The sequence below is a fragment of the Drosophila pseudoobscura genome, unplaced genomic scaffold (genome assembly GCF_009870125.1).
Source record: "Drosophila pseudoobscura strain MV-25-SWS-2005 unplaced genomic scaffold, UCI_Dpse_MV25 Unplacedtig00000864, whole genome shotgun sequence".
Classification (NCBI taxonomy): domain Eukaryota; kingdom Metazoa; phylum Arthropoda; class Insecta; order Diptera; family Drosophilidae; genus Drosophila; species Drosophila pseudoobscura.
The window spans coordinates 22,886-42,746 of record NW_022881740.1 but is presented as its reverse complement, the minus strand read 5'-3'; the positions used below and the strand labels follow the sequence as shown (position 1 = coordinate 42,746).

The 19,861-nt window shown below is 40.0% G+C and overlaps 4 non-coding genes and 1 pseudogene across 4 annotated transcripts; all 5 read left to right on the top strand.

Annotated features, from left to right (window-relative positions):
- Nucleotides 1–1,316: 1,316 nt before the first annotated feature.
- Nucleotides 1,317–3,311, top strand: LOC117185574 (small subunit ribosomal RNA). The gene has a single exon (XR_004471083.1). It is a non-coding gene; the product is annotated as a small subunit ribosomal RNA (ribosomal RNA).
- A 600-nt stretch (nt 3,312–3,911) lies between these two features.
- On the top strand, nt 3,912–4,090 carry LOC117185581 (5.8S ribosomal RNA). Its single transcript, XR_004471088.1, has one exon. It is a non-coding gene; the product is annotated as a 5.8S ribosomal RNA (ribosomal RNA).
- A 415-nt stretch (nt 4,091–4,505) lies between these two features.
- LOC117185577 (uncharacterized) lies at nt 4,506–13,925 on the top strand (annotated as a pseudogene).
- Nucleotides 13,926–16,936: 3,011 nt separating this feature from the next.
- Nucleotides 16,937–18,931, top strand: LOC117185573 (small subunit ribosomal RNA). The gene has a single exon (XR_004471082.1). It is a non-coding gene; the product is annotated as a small subunit ribosomal RNA (ribosomal RNA).
- Nucleotides 18,932–19,530: 599 nt separating this feature from the next.
- On the top strand, nt 19,531–19,709 carry LOC117185580 (5.8S ribosomal RNA). Its single transcript, XR_004471087.1, has one exon. It is a non-coding gene; the product is annotated as a 5.8S ribosomal RNA (ribosomal RNA).
- The last annotated feature ends 152 nt before the right edge of the window (nt 19,710–19,861 follow it).

Sequence of the window (19,861 nt, the reverse complement as noted above, 5' to 3'; positions counted from 1 at the left end):
ACTATTGTTAAGAGGCACTCTCAAGTAAAAATACCCGATTTGCGGAAAGCGTGGCAGAAAACCTATATAGGGAGTGGTAGTCTCGTGCATGGTATATTTCATATGAAAATTTTATAATGAAAAATTATTAATTTATTTCATATGATATGGGGAATATACTTAGCCGGCAATGTCTGTGTATTTTATATGAATATATATATATTTCTTAATATATATGAATAATTTTGAAGTGATAGTATTGTATTTTTTATTAAAATACGAAAAGAAACTATTGTTAAGAGGCACTCTCAAGTAAAAATACCCGATTTGCGGAAAGCGTGGCAGAAAACCTATATAGGGAGTGGTAGTCTCGTGCATGGTATATTTCATATGAAAATTTTATAATGAAAAATTATTAATTTATTTCATATGATATGGGGAATATACTTAGCCGACAATGTCTGTGTATTTTATATGAATATATATATATTTCTTAATATATATGAATAATTTTGAAGTGATAGTATTGTATTTTTTATTAAAATACGAAAAGAAACTATTGTTAAGAGGCACTCTAAAGCAAAAATACCCGATTTGCGGAAAGCGTGGCAGAAAACCTATACATGATGGACAGTTGATGTCCATCGGTATTGTATACAATATTTGGTACAGTATTGTATATAATATTATTATATGTTGTCATTATACTCAAAGTAGTGTTTAATAGGAGATATTTGTTTTCAAATTGATCTTAATAAAGATAATATAGTGAAACTAACCAAGATATATACTATTTAGTATATATCATTTCTGTTTCGAATTATTATCGTGAATTTTTGGAAATGGTCTTATATGATTAAATATTGTATGAGTGCCATTTCAACAATGTACCAGCATATAATCAAAGCGATTTATATGCAAATTCAAATATTGCCAAAATATATAAATTCCATTCCACATGAACTCATGTGTTTGGTTTTATTTAATGTATATCACAAAAAACGCATACGAAATTGGATAAATTTTAAATTTGTTGTCAAAATACATAGTTTAAACACAATTAATATTGGTTTAAGCCTATATACGTGTGATAATATATTAAGTGCAAATAAAAAGATATTTTTGAACGAAAAAAAAATGTATATAATAAAATATATATATTTATATAGAGAAAAATGGCGAATGTGAATGCTATATAAAAATGGCCACAATCGTTTAACAAATTCTCATAAACTGTTGATAAAAAATATTTATTTATTTTTTTTTTTTATTCAAAAGTATTATTGAGTTGTCAAATATTTACATATGTGAGCGTATGCGCACGAAACGAAAACATTATTCTGGTTGATCCTGCCAGTAGTTATATGCTTGTCTCAAAGATTAAGCCATGCATGTCTAAGTACACACGAATTAAAAGTGAAACCGCAAAAGGCTCATTATATCAGTTATGGTTCCTTAGATCGTTAACAGTTACTTGGATAACTGTGGTAATTCTAGAGCTAATACATGCAATTAAAACACGGACCTTATGGGACGTGTGCTTTTATTAGGCTAAAACCAAGCGATCGCAAGATCGTTACATTGGTTGAACTCTAGATAACATGCAGATCGTATGGTCTTGTACCGACGACAGATCTTTCAAATGTCTGCCCTATCAACTTTTGATGGTAGTATCTAGGACTACCATGGTTGCAACGGGTAACGGGGAATCAGGGTTCGATTCCGGAGAGGGAGCCTGAGAAACGGCTACCACATCTAAGGAAGGCAGCAGGCGCGTAAATTACCCACTCCCAGCTCGGGGAGGTAGTGACGAAAAATAACAATACAGGACTCATATCCGAGGCCCTGTAATTGGAATGAGTACACTTTAAATCCTTTAACAAGGACCAATTGGAGGGCAAGTCTGGTGCCAGCAGCCGCGGTAATTCCAGCTCCAATAGCGTATATTAAAGTTGTTGCGGTTAAAACGTTCGTAGTTGAACTTGTGCTTCATACGGGTAGTACAACTTACAATTGTGGTTAGTACTATACCTTTATGTATGTAAGCGTATTACCGGTGGAGTTCTTATATATAATTAAGTACTTGTATTTTTTTATATATTCCTCCTATTTAAAAACCTGCATTAGTGCTCTTCATCGAGTGTTATTGTGGGCCGGTACAATTACTTTGAACAAATTAGAGTGCTTAAAGCAGGCTTCAAATGCCTGAATATTCTGTGCATGGGATAATGAAATAAGACCTCTGTTCTGCTTTCATTGGTTTTCAGATCAAGAGGTAATGATTAATAGAAGCAGTTTGGGGGCATTAGTATTACGACGCGAGAGGTGAAATTCTTGGACCGTCGTAAGACTAACTTAAGCGAAAGCATTTGCCAAAGATGTTTTCATTAATCAAGAACGAAAGTTAGAGGTTCGAAGGCGATCAGATACCGCCCTAGTTCTAACCATAAACGATGCCAGCTAGCAATTGGGTGTAGCTACTTTTATGGCTCTCTCAGTCGCTTCCCGGGAAACCAAAGCTTTTGGGCTCCGGGGGAAGTATGGTTGCAAAGCTGAAACTTAAAGGAATTGACGGAAGGGCACCACCAGGAGTGGAGCCTGCGGCTTAATTTGACTCAACACGGGAAAACTTACCAGGTCCGAACATAAGTGTGTAAGACAGATTGATAGCTCTTTCTCGAATCTATGGGTGGTGGTGCATGGCCGTTCTTAGTTCGTGGAGTGATTTGTCTGGTTAATTCCGATAACGAACGAGACTCAAATATATTAAATAGATATCTTCAGGATTATGGTGTTGAAGCTTATATAGCCTTCATTCATGGTGGCAGTAAAATGTTTATTGTGTTTGAATGTGTTTATATAAGTGGAGCCGTACCTGTTGGTTTGTCCCATTATAAGGACACTAGCTTCTTAAATGGACAAATTGCGTCTAGCAATAATGAGATTGAGCAATAACAGGTCTGTGATGCCCTTAGATGTCCTGGGCTGCACGCGCGCTACAATGAAAGTATCAACGTGTATTTCCTAGACCGAGAGGTCCGGGTAAACCGCTGAACCACTTTCATGCTTGGGATTGTGAACTGAAACTGTTCACATGAACTTGGAATTCCCAGTAAGTGTGAGTCATTAACTCGCATTGATTACGTCCCTGCCCTTTGTACACACCGCCCGTCGCTACTACCGATTGAATTATTTAGTGAGGTCTCCGGACGTGATCACTGTGACGCCTTGCGTGTTACGGTTGTTTCGCAAAAGTTGACCGAACTTGATTATTTAGAGGAAGTAAAAGTCGTAACAAGGTTTCCGTAGGTGAACCTGCGGAAGGATCATTATTGTATGTTTCTACCGTTAACAAAAATATATATATATTGCCAATTTACCAAACAAAATATGTTTTTATAAAATCATAATTGTAAAAAAAAATATATTCAGTTGTATATATTATATGTTTATATTAATTAATTATATTGCCAATATACTCATTTAGTAGTAGCTATACATATAACATTGTGTTCTATGTGTGTAGCAATTAATATATAAATACATATTGATGATATTATTACAATAATATTGATTTATAAAATCTGTGTGCATATGTACCATAGTATGCACGCGTTGCGAATATGTATTGTCCATCATAGCTATGGGCATACATTGGTTAATGCAACAGCCTAAAAAGTACAATGTTGTACCTGATTTCAGGTTAATACTTTTATATAAATTGATAATTATCAAACAAGCCAAAATACATATTATATTATTTAACAATATGGTAATATATCGTTTATATAAAACTAAGACATTTCGCAACATTCTTTTAGGATAAAATTAAAATTTATTGAAGGAATTGATATATGCCAGTAAAATGGTGTATTTTTAATTTCTTTCAATAAAGACATATCTGACAAATAAATGAATAAACAAATTTTAATCACTCTAAGCGGTGGATCACTCGGCTCATGGGTCGATGAAGAACGCAGCAAACTGTGCGTCATCGTGTGAACTGCAGGACACATGAACATCGACATTTTGAACGCATATCGCAGTCCATGCTGTTTGGTACTTTAATTAATTTTATAGTGCTGCTTGGACTACATATGGTTGAGGGTTGTAAGACTATGCTAAATAAGTTGTTTAAAAATTTTACGAAATTTTTAAGCATATTGTATATTATTGGATATGTATATATATATATATTCATAATATTGATATTAAATGGAAACGCATTATCTCTCATTGTTGTATATATTTGTGTGAGAAGAACGAAGAAAAATATATATTTTTTTGTCCTTTTTGAATCAAATAATACTGAGGAATGTCTAGCATAAAAAAATAATTAAAGTTTTTTCATCTAGAATTGCCTCTTATTAATGTTTCGAAAGGAAATTTTGTTGTAAATATAAATATTTAATATTCTTCGTGATATTCGTTATAAAATACGAATATTATAATGATTTCATTATGAGAACGCTCTATATATAATAATATAGTGTAATTATCATTATAAATTTTAATATACGTATATACAACCTCAACTCATATGGGACTACCCCCTGAATTTAAGCATATTAATTAGGGGAGGAAAAGAAACTAACCAGGATTTTCTTAGTAGCGGCGAGCGAAAAGAAATCAGTTCAGCACTAAGTCACTTTGTCTATATGGCAAACGTGAGATGCAGTGTATGGAGCGTCAATATTCTAGTATGAGAAATTAACGATTTAAGTCCTTCTTAAATGAGGCCATTTACCCATAGAGGGTGCCAGGCCCGTATAACGTTAATGATTACTAGATGATGTTTCCAAAGAGTCGTGTTGCTTGATAGTGCAGCACTAAGTGGGTGGTAAACTCCATCTAAAACTAAATATAACCATGAGACCGATAGTAAACAAGTACCGTGAGGGAAAGTTGAAAAGAACTCTGAATAGAGAGTTAAACAGTACGTGAAACTGCTTAGAGGTTAAGCCCGATGAACCTGAATATCCGTTATGGAAAATTCATCATTAAAGTTGTAATATTTTAACAATATTATAATAATAGTGTGCATTTTTTCCATATAAGGACATTGTAATCTATTAGCATATAACAAATTTATCATAAAATATGACTTATAGTTTATTCAAATTATTATGCTTGCATTTTAACATAGAATAAATGTCATTAATTTGATAAAGTGTTGATAAATTAAAATTAATACAGTGCGTTAATTTTTCGAAATTATATAATGGCATAATTATCATTGATTTTTGTGTTTATTATATGCATTTGTATGATTAACAATGCGAAAGATTCAGGATACCTTCGGGACCCGTCTTGAAACACGGACCAAGGAGTCTAACATATGTGCAAGTTATTGGGAGATAAACCTAATAGCGTAATTAACTTGACTAATAATGGGATTAGTTTTTTAACTATTTATAGATAATTAACACAATCCCGGGGCGTTCTATATAGTTATGTATGATAATATTTATATTATTTATGCCTCTAACTGGAACGTACCTTGAGCATATATGCTGTGACCCGAAAGATGGTGAACTATACTTGATCAGGTTGAAGTCAGGGGAAACCCTGATGGAAGACCGAAACAGTTCTGACGTGCAAATCGATTGTCAGAATTGAGTATAGGGGCGAAAGACCAATCGAACCATCTAGTAGCTGGTTCCTTCCGAAGTTTCCCTCAGGATAGCTGGTGCATTTTAATGTTATATAAAATAATCTTATCTGGTAAAGCGAATGATTAGAGGCCTTAGGGTCGAAACGATCTTAACCTATTCTCAAACTTTAAATGGGTAAGAACCTTAACTTTCTTGATATGAAGTTTAAGGTTATGATATAATGTGCCCAGTGGGCCACTTTTGGTAAGCAGAACTGGCGCTGTGGGATGAACCAAACGTAATGTTACGGTGCCCAAATTAACAACTCATGCAGAAACCATGAAAGGCGTTGGTTGCTTAAAACAGCAGGACGGTGATCATGGAAGTCGAAATCCGCTAAGGAGTGTGTAACAACTCACCTGCCGAAGCAACTAGCCCTTAAAATGGATGGCGCTTAAGTTGTATACCTATACATTACCGCTAAAGTAGATGATTTATATTACTTGTGATATAAATTTTGAAACTTTAGTGAGTAGGAAGGTACAATGGTATGCGTAGAAGTGTTTGGCGTAAGCCTTCATGGAGCTGCCATTGGCACAGATCTTGGTGGTAGTAGCAAATAATCGAATGAGACCTTGGAGGACTGAAGTGGAGAAGGGTTTCGTGTGAACAGTGGTTGATCACGAGTTAGTCGGTCCTAAGTTCAAGGCGAAAGCCGAAAATTTTCAAGTAAAAAATCAGTGAGTAATATTGTCAAATCTTTTATGATTTTTAAATACTTGAATAATTTTGAACGAAAGGGAATACGGTTCCAATTCCGTAACCTGTTGAGTATCCGTTTGTTATTAAATATGGGCCTCGTGCTCATCCTGGCAACAGGAACGACCATAAAGAAGCCGTCGAGAGATATCGGAAGAGTTTTCTTTTCTGTTTTATAGCCGTACTACCATGGAAGTCTTTCGCAGAGAGATATGGTAGATGGGCTAGAAGAGCATGACATATACTGTTGTGTCGATATTTTCTCCTCGGACCTTGAAAATTTATGGTGGGGACACGCAAACTTCTCAACAGGCCGTACCAATATCCGCAGCTGGTCTCCAAGGTGAAGAGTCTCTAGTCGATAGAATAATGTAGGTAAGGGAAGTCGGCAAATTAGATCCGTAACTTCGGGATAAGGATTGGCTCTGAAGATTGAGATAGTCGGGCTTGATTGGGAAACAATAACATGGTTTATGTGCTCGTTCTGGGTAAATAGAGTTTCTATCATTTATGGTAGTTACTTGTTCCCCGGATAGTTTAGTTACGTAGCCAATTGTGGAACTTTCTTGCTAAAATTTTTAAGAATACTAATTGGGTTAAACCAGTTAGTTCTTATTAATTATAACGATTATCAATTAACAATCAATTCAGAACTGGCACGGACTTGGGGAATCCGACTGTCTAATTAAAACAAAGCATTGTGATGGCCCTAGCGGGTGTTGACACAATGTGATTTCTGCCCAGTGCTCTGAATGTCAAAGTGAAGAAATTCAAGTAAGCGCGGGTCAACGGCGGGAGTAACTATGACTCTCTTAAGGTAGCCAAATGCCTCGTCATCTAATTAGTGACGCGCATGAATGGATTAACGAGATTCCTACTGTCCCTATCTACTCAGTTGCTTTTTGACTGCCATTCGAAGCAGACGTGTTTTTCAAGCGGTCCGCTATACCGTCGTTCGAAGAAAGTAAAAAGTGATTTTTCCAAGTGGAAAATACATCAAAATTGCTGCGAGATCACGCGCTGTTCGTGAGTGAAATCGGGAGTTAATTTGGTGAAAGAACAAGGCAGATATTTGCAAATTAATATTTGCAAAATAAACGCTAAAAACAGCCACGTGCGGAACCTTAGTTCGACAACAGGTTCGAATAGTTCGACAACAAGTCGGAATAGTTCGACAGCACGTTCGAGTTCGAAGCTTTGGTTGGAAGCTTTGGCTCGAGTTCGGAGCGTTCGGTTCGTGTCTCTGCTGAGACTTTGGTTCGAGTCTCCACTAAGTGCCGATTAGTGTTGAGTCACGCCAATAGAGGGAGCCACAACTCGCCGGGCTATGGAAATAGAGACGGAGGCCGACGCCAGCGACACTAGCGTGGCTAGTGTAGGGGCGAGCTCGTCGTCGAGCGTTCCCGCCCGCAGGCGGGGTCGGCCGAAGTCCTCAGCCGTCAAACAGGGAGCCAAAAAGATCGGGCTTGGGATTGGGCTAGCTGGAGAGCGGCCGATCCCAGCCGAGAGATCGCCGCCAACGTCGCTCCCCTTTGAGCAGGCTCCATCCACCTCTGCCGCTGCCGCTGCCGCTGCCACCACCGCTGCCAGTACTTCTGCCGCCGCTGCCACCACCGCTGCCGCCACCGCTGCCGCCACCGCTGCCACCACCGCTGCCACCACCGCTGCCACATGCCCGGCAACTGCCATTGTCGCGGCAGGTTACTCGGCCATCATCGCAGAAATGTCTGCAATAAGGATGGCGGTGAGCGAGGCTGTCCTGAAGGGGCTGATGCCGCCCGAGGCCTCAATGGAAATCCTCGTCGCGACCAACCGGTACGACGAGTTGGTCATGGCCCTGGCTGGGGAAAAGGTGCGCCTGGAGGAGAGGGCAAGGATGCCGCCTCCACCGAGACCCGCTGCTGCTGCCCACACGGGCACCAATGCCGTCACAGCCGCTGCGTATGCGACAGCCTTCCCAGGCCTGCCCGCACCGAGCGCCGTCGCTGCACCGATCCCAAAGCCTAGGGATACCTGGTCTGCTCTAATAAAGAGCAAAAACCCGGAGGAGACCAGCAAGGAGCTAGTGGAGCGTGTCAAGAAGACCGTGGTGCCGACTCTTGGAGTCCGCGTCCACGAGGTTCGCGAGCTGAAGAGCGGAGGAGCGATTATTCGCACCCCTTCAGTGAGCGAACTGAGGAAGGTAGTGGCCAGCAGCAAATTCACCGAAGCAGGATTGGAGGTGAAGAAGAGGCCGGAGACCAAGCCTCAGGTCGTGGTGTATGACGTGGACACGTCCATAACACCGGAAGAGTTCATGGAGGAGCTCTTCACAAAGAACCTGGAGGAGACCATGACAGCCGCGGAGTTCAAAAAGTCGGTTCACCTGGGCAGTAAACCCTGGTCGGTCACCGATGGCGCCACGATCAACGTGACGCTAGAGGTCGACGCAAAGGCACAGGAGGCGTTGCGCGAATGCGTATACATTAAGTGGTTTAGATGCCGCTGCCGCTCCTTGGTCAGAACATACGCCTGCCACAGATGTGCAGGCTTCGACCACAAGGTGTCGCAATGTCGCCTAAAGGAGAACGTGTGCCACCGGTGTGGACAGAACGGCCACAACGTTGCACGGTGTCCCAACCCCGTGGACTGCCGCAACTGCCGCTTCAAGGGGTACCCTGCAGCACATTCCATGCTGTCAGCGGCGTGCCCGATCTACGGAGCGGTACTGGCGAGGGTGCAAGCTAGACATTAATGTTTAGCTTCATCCAAGCTAATTGTGGCCGTGGCCGAGCGGCTGTGATGGAACTCGGAGCCATCATGCGCAGCTCTGGCCGTCAGTTCGCACTGGTCCAGGAGCCGTACGTCGATGGAGCAGGGCGGATTACCGGCCTTCCTTCTGGAATGCGAGTTTTCCAGGACCGCCGAGGAAAAGCTGCTATCATCGTCGACGAACCGGACGCCATCTGCATGCCAATGGAGACCCTTACCACGGATTTTGGAGTATGCGTCAGAGTTACGGGAAGATTCGGCTCAATCTTCCTATGCTCCGTGTACTGCCAATTCGACACCGACTTGGCGCCGTACCTCAGGTACTTAGATGCGGTGCTGCTGCTGGGCAGCCGCACTCCTGTCATCTTTGGGCTCGACGCGAACGCAGTATCCCCAGCGTGGTTTAGCAAGCTCTCCGGACACAATCGGGGGCAAGCTAACTATGCACGGGGTGAGCTGCTGTCTGAGTGGATAACCGAGATGAGAGCCGGCGTGCTCAATGAAGCCAGTCGGGTGTTTACATTCGATAACCGTAGAGGCCAAAGCGATATCGATGTGACAATCGTCAACCAAGCTGCGACTATGTGGGCCACATACGATTGGGAAGTGAAGGAATGGGACACCAGCGATCACAACATGATCCATGTTGTGGTGACGACTGACCCGAACGACACAGTTGAGCCCATTGCTCCTGTGCCGTCATGGAAGCTTTCCAATGCGCGCTGGCGATTGTTCGAGGAGGAAGTGGTAAGGGAGATTGCCGAATTACCGGAAGACATCGCCGAATCGCCGTTGGACAACCAAGTGTCTGCACTGCGCTCTGTAGTGCACAGTGTGTGCGACAGAGTGCTGCGACGCAGCACACCGAGAGCCGCGAGAAAAGTAGTTTGGTGGACTGCCGAACTACACTCCAAACGCCGAGAGGTCAGGAGACTGAGGCGAAGGCTCCAGGACGCTCGTCGGCATGAGACCGACGCAGCAGAGGAACTTGTGCTCGCGTTGAGGATCTCCTCAGCGCAGTACAAGAAGCTCATCCTGAGATCGAAGGAAGACAACTGGCGACGCTTCGTGGGAGAGAACAGAGATGATCCATGGGGGCACGTCTACAGGATTTGCCGAGGCCGCAAAAAGAGCACGGAGATTGGATGCCTTCGAACGGATGGTAGGCTGGTCGCAACATGGCGCGACTGTGCGGGTGTGCTCCTTCGCAACTTCTTTCCTGTTGCGGAGACGAATGCACACATTGCCATCCCGATCGAGGCTCCACCGGCCCTCGAAGCTTTCGAGGTTGATGCATGCGTCGCCAGGTTGAAGAGCAGACGCTCTCCTGGCATGGACGGCATCACAGGTGCCATTTGCAAGGCATTGTGGCGTGCCATCCCTCAGCACATGACAGCGATGTATTCCCGCTGCCTGGAGACAGGGTATTTCCCAACGGAATGGAAGCATCCCAGGGTGGTTCCACTCCTGAAGGGACCCGATAAGGACCGGACCGATCCTACCTCATATCGGGGTATCTGTCTGTTGCCAGTGCTGGGCAAAGTGCTTGAGGGCATCATGGTGAATCGTCTGAAGGACACCATTCCGGATGGCTGCAGATGGCAATTTGGCTTTCGCCAAGGACGTTGTGTGGAGGATGCTTGGAAACACGTCGTGAGTACTGTTTCGGCCAGCCGGTCGAAATACGTGCTCGGAGTCTTCGTGGATTTCAAGGGAGCCTTCGACAACGTTGAGTGGAATGCTGCACTACGCCGCCTCCTTGAGCTGGGATGCCGAGAAGCAAGCTTGTGGCGAAGTTTCTTCTCCGGCCGGAGTGCGAGCATCGTCAGTAGGCATGGAGTAGCCACTGTTCCGGTGACAAGAGGTTGCCCGCAGGGGTCCATAAGTGGTCCGTTTATATGGAACATCTTAATGGACGTGTTGCTCCAGCGCTTAGAGCCCCTTGGTGCGCTCAGCGCGTATGCTGACGACTTGCTCCTCCTCATCGAAGGGAATGCCCGATCAGAGCTCGAACAAAAAGGAGGTGAGTTAATGTCCATCGTAGGCGCTTGGGGAGTTGAAGTCGGCGTTGCCGTTTCAACTAGCAAGACGGCGATCATGCTGCTCAAAGGCATACTTAGACGGCCGCCAGTGGTACGGTTTGCTGGAGCAAGCCTGCCATATAAGCGCAAGTATCGGTACCTAGGCATCACGGTCGGCGAGCGGTTGAGTTTTCTCCCGCACATCACGGGCTTGCGTGATAAGCTGACCGGAGTCGTAGGGGCATTGTCGCGCGTACTGCGGGTCGACTGGGGACTCAGTCCCCGCGCAAAGCGGACAATATATGCCGGACTCATGGTGCCCTGTGCACTATTTGGTGCCTCGGTTTGGTCTGTCGTGACGACGACGCAAGTGGTTGCCAGGAGGCATCTGCTTGCGTGCCAAAGGATCGTCCTGATTGGATGCCTACCGGTATGCCGAACAGTGTCCACCATGGCACTGCAAGTACTAGCTGGAGCCCCCCCGTTTGATCTGGCTGCCAGACGCCTGGCAATCAGCTTCAAGCTAAAGCGTGACTACCCGCTGGAGGAGAGCGATTGGCTGTACGGCGAAGATTTGGCAAATCTTAGCTGGAAGCAGAAGATGGCGCGACTAGACGAAGACCTGTTGTGCGAGTGGCAACGCAGATGGGATGATGGTGACTCCCCAGGACGGGTGACGCACCGCTTCATCCCGAACGCAGGCTTCGTCTACAGCGAACGAAGGTTTGGCTTCACGCTGCGCGCTGGGTTCCTGCTGACAGGCCACGGATCGCTCAATGCATTTCTGCATGGAAGAAGCCTTAGCGACACGCCAGCATGTCTATGCGGCGCAGAACGCGAGGATTGGCAGCACTTCCTATGTGCTTGTCCCCTCTATACAGACTTGCGAGACCTCGATGGACTTGGAGTGCAGTACACGGATGGCGACTGGACCTTCTCCGATGTGACGGCTTCTCAGGAGAGAATGCGGACTCTCGACAGGTTCGCCGGACTGGCGTTCTCCAGGCGACAGCAGCTGCTGAATGCGCAAGCGGCGCACGGGCTGGGTGGATTCCCTATCCAGGCCGGTCGGGGCTAAAAGGGAGGATCGAGCTGAGTCCTTAAGATCGGTACCACGGGTTGTGCAGTTCCAAGGCTGCACATTGAGGTCGGCCCCCTAGTGGGAGTATCGTGGTGGCTGTGGTTGATACCCAAACGTTACGCGGGGAGAGCCGCTAGGCTCCTCGTGGAGTTGCGCTCTCAACCGGGTGCCGAGACCCATAGATCGGAAGACGTGTTAGATACACCTCGCCCCTCACCAAGGGGGATTGTATGCCCGACCAGGATACTTTCAATTGGTACCAGAAGAGTCGCTATGTACATAGCTATAGCTTCTTTTTAGGGGCGCTAACTGGCGCATTGTACCAGGTTCCTGCGTATGTAGCGGTGGTGCGTGATGGCGTGATATATGTAAATATATCGCACTAATCGAGGCTAAGCTGCAGATAAACATTAGACGCCGTGGTTGAAATCCCTCCCTGAGGAACCGCCACGTAAAATAAAGCTGAGAGATCAGATTCATTCTGTCCCTATCTACTATCTAGCGAAACCACAGCCAAGGGAACGGGCTTGGAATAATTAGCGGGGAAAGAAGACCCTTTTGAGCTTGACTCTAATCTGGCAGTGTAAGGAGACATAAGAGGTGTAGCATAAGTGGGAGATATTAGATTTCGGTTTGGTATCGACAATGAAATACCACTACTCTTATTGTTTCCTTACTTACTTGATTAAATGGAACGTGTATCATTTCCTAGCCATTATACGGATATATTTATTATATCTTATGGTATTGGGTTTTGATGCAAGCTTCTTGATCAAAGTATCACGAGTTTGTTATATAATCGCAAACAAATTCTTTAATGAGAAAATGCATTTATGTATTTTCAATTTGAAAATTTGGTATAACTCCAATTACTCAGGTATGATCCAATTCAAGGACATTGCCAGGTAGGGAGTTTGACTGGGGCGGTACATCTCTCAAATAATAACGGAGGTGTCCCAAGGCCAGCTCAGTGCGGACAGAAACCACACATAGAGCAAAAGGGCAAATGCTGACTTGATCTCGGTGTTCAGTACACACAGGGACAGCAAAAGCTCGGCCTATCGATCCTTTTGGTTTAAAGAGTTTTTAACAAGAGGTGTCAGAAAAGTTACCATAGGGATAACTGGCTTGTGGCGGCCAAGCGTTCATAGCGACGTCGCTTTTTGATCCTTCGATGTCGGCTCTTCCTATCATTGTGAAGCAAAATTCACCAAGCGTTGGATTGTTCACCCATGCAAGGGAACGTGAGCTGGGTTTAGACCGTCGTGAGACAGGTTAGTTTTACCCTACTAATGACAAAACGTTGTTGCGACAGCATTCCTGCGTAGTACGAGAGGAACCGCAGGTACGGACCAATGGCACAATACTTGTTCGAGCGAACAGTGGTATGACGCTACGTCCGTTGGATTATGCCTGAACGCCTCTAAGGTCGTATCCGTGCTGGACTGCAATGATAAATAAGGGGCAATTTGCATTGTATGGCTTCTAAACCATTAAAAGTTTATAATTTATTTTATAAACGACAATGGATGTGATGCCAATGTAATTTGTAACATAGTAAATTGGGAGGATCATCGATCACCTGATGCCGCGCTAGTTGCATATAAAAACATTATTTAATACAATGACAAAGCCTAGAATCAATTGTAAACGACTTTTGTAACAGGCAAGGTGTTGTAAGTGGTTGAGCAGCTGCCATACTGCGATCCACTGAAGCTTATCCTTTGCTTGATGATTCGATATATATAAATTTATTCTTTATATATGAAAATTATTTTTATATATTTATATGAATATATACCTATAAATGGTAATATATATTTATATATAGATATATATTAAAAAGAATATATTTTATATAAATATGGATAAATTATTTATCCTATATAAATTACGTTGGCTTGAATATGAATATAATGTTATATTATAAGTTTGTTATACTTAATTACATATGAAATGATACTTATAAAAATTTTATTATGTGAACACACGAAACATAGTGTATATGCATATGTGCAAATGTGAATGTATATATGAAATAATATGAATGCAAAAAGCATGGAGTGATCGTATATGGAACTTGGAAGTATTTCTAATATTGGAATTTAATGATATGTGATATGAATGCAAGAATTAAATAGTTTGGTATATAAAATGTGATAATATTATTGGGTATGTGAAATGTTTCCCATATCCTAAAAATTATAACATGAGCATGATTTGATTATGAATACAGAAAATATAAAGATATATTTTATATACATATGTACAAATATATGTATATTTGGAGTGGTCGTTTGTGGAACTTGGAAGTATTTCTAATATTGGAATTTAATGATATGTGATATGAATGCAAGAATTAAATAGTTTGGTATATAAAATGTGATAATATTATTGGGTATGTGAAATGTTTCCCATATCCTAAAAATTATAACATGAGCATGATTTGATTATGAATACAGAAAATATAAAGATATATTTTATATACATATGTACAAATATATGTATATTTGGAGTGGTCGTTTGTGGAACTTGGCAGTATTTCTAATATTGGAATTCAATGATATGTGATATAAATGCAAGAATTAAATAGTTTTGTATATAAAATGACAATATTATGGATATGGGGAAACATTCACCATATCCTTAAAATTATAACATGAGCATGATTTGATTTTGAATAGAGAAAATATAATGATATATTTTATATACATATTTACAAAAATATATGTATATTTTTGACATTGTGTTATAATGAATAAAAATAACAAATAACGCCGAGGTGTGCTATAAAATATCAATATTAGGTTTTATATGGATATGGATATGGATATGGATATGGATATGGGAATGTTTCTCATATATAATATAACATTATAACATAATCATAATGCGATTATAAATATAGAAAATATAAAAATGTATTTAATATAAATAGATATATTACGTGTATATGTGAAATTAAAGCAAAGATACCAGCTGATATGATATTTTTCATGTAAATGAATGATGAATGTAATAAAAATAATTAATTTAATTTCATATGATATGGGGAACATACTAAGTCGGCAATGTCTGTTTATTTTATATGCGTATATATATTTTTCTTAATATATATGAATAATTTTGAAGTGATAGTATAGTATTTTGTATTAAAATACGAAAAGAAACTATTTTTAAAAGGTACTCTCAAGTAAAAATACCCGATTTGCGGAAAGCGTGGCAGAAAACCTATATAGGGAGTGGTAGTCTCGTGCATGGTATATTTCATATGAAAATTTTATAATGAAAAATTATTAATTTATTTCATATGATATGGGGAATATACTTAGCCGGCAATGTCTGTGTATTTTATATGAATATATATATATTTCTTAATATATATGAATAATTTTGAAGTGATAGTATTGTATTTTTTATTAAAATACGAAAAGAAACTATTGTTAAGAGGCACTCTCAAGTAAAAATACCCGATTTGCGGAAAGCGTGGCAGAAAACCTATATAGGGAGTGGTAGTCTCGTGCATGGTATATTTCATATGAAAATTTTATAATGAAAAATTATTAATTTATTTCATATGATATGGGGAATATACTTAGCCGGCAATGTCTGTGTATTTTATATGAATATATATATATTTCTTAATATATATGAATAATTTTGAAGTGATAGTATTGTATTTTTTATTAAAATACGAAAAGAAACTATTGTTAAGAGGCACTCTCAAGTAAAAATACCCGATTTGCGGAAAGCGTGGCAGAAAACCTATATAGGGAGTGGTAGTCTCGTGCATGGTATATTTCATATGAAAATTTTATAATGAAAAATTATTAATTTATTTCATATGATATGGGGAATATACTTAGCCGACAATGTCTGTGTATTTTATATGAATATATATATATTTCTTAATATATATGAATAATTTTGAAGTGATAGTATTGTATTTTTTATTAAAATACGAAAAGAAACTATTGTTAAGAGGCACTCTAAAGCAAAAATACCCGATTTGCGGAAAGCGTGGCAGAAAACCTATACATGATGGACAGTTGATGTCCATCGGTATTGTATACAATATTTGGTACAGTATTGTATATAATATTATTATATGTTGTCATTATACTCAAAGTAGTGTTTAATAGGAGATATTTGTTTTCAAATTGATCTTAATAAAGATAATATAGTGAAACTAACCAAGATATATACTATTTAGTATATATCATTTCTGTTTCGAATTATTATCGTGAATTTTTGGAAATGGTCTTATATGATTAAATATTGTATGAGTGCCATTTCAACAATGTACCAGCATATAATCAAAGCGATTTATATGCAAATTCAAATATTGCCAAAATATATAAATTCCATTCCACATGAACTCATGTGTTTGGTTTTATTTAATGTATATCACAAAAAACGCATACGAAATTGGATAAATTTTAAATTTGTTGTCAAAATACATAGTTTAAACACAATTAATATTGGTTTAAGCCTATATACGTGTGATAATATATTAAGTGCAAATAAAAAGATATTTTTGAACGAAAAAAAAATGTATATAATAAAATATATATATTTATATAGAGAAAAATGGCGAATGTGAATGCTATATAAAAATGGCCACAATCGTTTAACAAATTCTCATAAACTGTTGATAAAAAATATTTATTTATTTTTTTTTTTATTCAAAAGTATTATTGAGTTGTCAAATATTTACATATGTGAGCGTATGCGCACGAAACGAAAACATTATTCTGGTTGATCCTGCCAGTAGTTATATGCTTGTCTCAAAGATTAAGCCATGCATGTCTAAGTACACACGAATTAAAAGTGAAACCGCAAAAGGCTCATTATATCAGTTATGGTTCCTTAGATCGTTAACAGTTACTTGGATAACTGTGGTAATTCTAGAGCTAATACATGCAATTAAAACACGGACCTTATGGGACGTGTGCTTTTATTAGGCTAAAACCAAGCGATCGCAAGATCGTTACATTGGTTGAACTCTAGATAACATGCAGATCGTATGGTCTTGTACCGACGACAGATCTTTCAAATGTCTGCCCTATCAACTTTTGATGGTAGTATCTAGGACTACCATGGTTGCAACGGGTAACGGGGAATCAGGGTTCGATTCCGGAGAGGGAGCCTGAGAAACGGCTACCACATCTAAGGAAGGCAGCAGGCGCGTAAATTACCCACTCCCAGCTCGGGGAGGTAGTGACGAAAAATAACAATACAGGACTCATATCCGAGGCCCTGTAATTGGAATGAGTACACTTTAAATCCTTTAACAAGGACCAATTGGAGGGCAAGTCTGGTGCCAGCAGCCGCGGTAATTCCAGCTCCAATAGCGTATATTAAAGTTGTTGCGGTTAAAACGTTCGTAGTTGAACTTGTGCTTCATACGGGTAGTACAACTTACAATTGTGGTTAGTACTATACCTTTATGTATGTAAGCGTATTACCGGTGGAGTTCTTATATATAATTAAGTACTTGTATTTTTTTATATATTCCTCCTATTTAAAAACCTGCATTAGTGCTCTTCATCGAGTGTTATTGTGGGCCGGTACAATTACTTTGAACAAATTAGAGTGCTTAAAGCAGGCTTCAAATGCCTGAATATTCTGTGCATGGGATAATGAAATAAGACCTCTGTTCTGCTTTCATTGGTTTTCAGATCAAGAGGTAATGATTAATAGAAGCAGTTTGGGGGCATTAGTATTACGACGCGAGAGGTGAAATTCTTGGACCGTCGTAAGACTAACTTAAGCGAAAGCATTTGCCAAAGATGTTTTCATTAATCAAGAACGAAAGTTAGAGGTTCGAAGGCGATCAGATACCGCCCTAGTTCTAACCATAAACGATGCCAGCTAGCAATTGGGTGTAGCTACTTTTATGGCTCTCTCAGTCGCTTCCCGGGAAACCAAAGCTTTTGGGCTCCGGGGGAAGTATGGTTGCAAAGCTGAAACTTAAAGGAATTGACGGAAGGGCACCACCAGGAGTGGAGCCTGCGGCTTAATTTGACTCAACACGGGAAAACTTACCAGGTCCGAACATAAGTGTGTAAGACAGATTGATAGCTCTTTCTCGAATCTATGGGTGGTGGTGCATGGCCGTTCTTAGTTCGTGGAGTGATTTGTCTGGTTAATTCCGATAACGAACGAGACTCAAATATATTAAATAGATATCTTCAGGATTATGGTGTTGAAGCTTATATAGCCTTCATTCATGGTGGCAGTAAAATGTTTATTGTGTTTGAATGTGTTTATATAAGTGGAGCCGTACCTGTTGGTTTGTCCCATTATAAGGACACTAGCTTCTTAAATGGACAAATTGCGTCTAGCAATAATGAGATTGAGCAATAACAGGTCTGTGATGCCCTTAGATGTCCTGGGCTGCACGCGCGCTACAATGAAAGTATCAACGTGTATTTCCTAGACCGAGAGGTCCGGGTAAACCGCTGAACCACTTTCATGCTTGGGATTGTGAACTGAAACTGTTCACATGAACTTGGAATTCCCAGTAAGTGTGAGTCATTAACTCGCATTGATTACGTCCCTGCCCTTTGTACACACCGCCCGTCGCTACTACCGATTGAATTATTTAGTGAGGTCTCCGGACGTGATCACTGTGACGCCTTGCGTGTTACGGTTGTTTCGCAAAAGTTGACCGAACTTGATTATTTAGAGGAAGTAAAAGTCGTAACAAGGTTTCCGTAGGTGAACCTGCGGAAGGATCATTATTGTATGTTTCTACCGTTAACAAAAATATATATATATTGCCAATTTACCAAACAAAATATGTTTTTATAAAATCATAATTGTAAAAAAAATATATTCAGTTGTATATATTATATGTTTATATTAATTAATTATATTGCCAATATACTCATTTAGTAGTAGCTATACATATAACATTGTGTTCTATGTGTGTAGCAATTAATATATAAATACATATTGATGATATTATTACAATAATATTGATTTATAAAATCTGTGTGCATATGTACCATAGTATGCACGCGTTGCGAATATGTATTGTCCATCATAGCTATGGGCATACATTGGTTAATGCAACAGCCTAAAAAGTACAATGTTGTACCTGATTTCAGGTTAATACTTTTATATAAATTGATAATTATCAAACAAGCCAAAATACATATTATATTATTTAACAATATGGTAATATATCGTTTATATAAAACTAAGACATTTCGCAACATTCTTTTAGGATAAAATTAAAATTTATTGAAGGAATTGATATATGCCAGTAAAATGGTGTATTTTTAATTTCTTTCAATAAAGACATATCTGACAAATAAATGAATAAACAAATTTTAATCACTCTAAGCGGTGGATCACTCGGCTCATGGGTCGATGAAGAACGCAGCAAACTGTGCGTCATCGTGTGAACTGCAGGACACATGAACATCGACATTTTGAACGCATATCGCAGTCCATGCTGTTTGGTACTTTAATTAATTTTATAGTGCTGCTTGGACTACATATGGTTGAGGGTTGTAAGACTATGCTAAATAAGTTGTTTAAAAATTTTACGAAATTTTTAAGCATATTGTATATTATTGGATATGTATATATATATATATTCATAATATTGATATTAAATGGAAACGCATTATCTCTCATTGTTGTATATATTTGTGTGAGAAGAA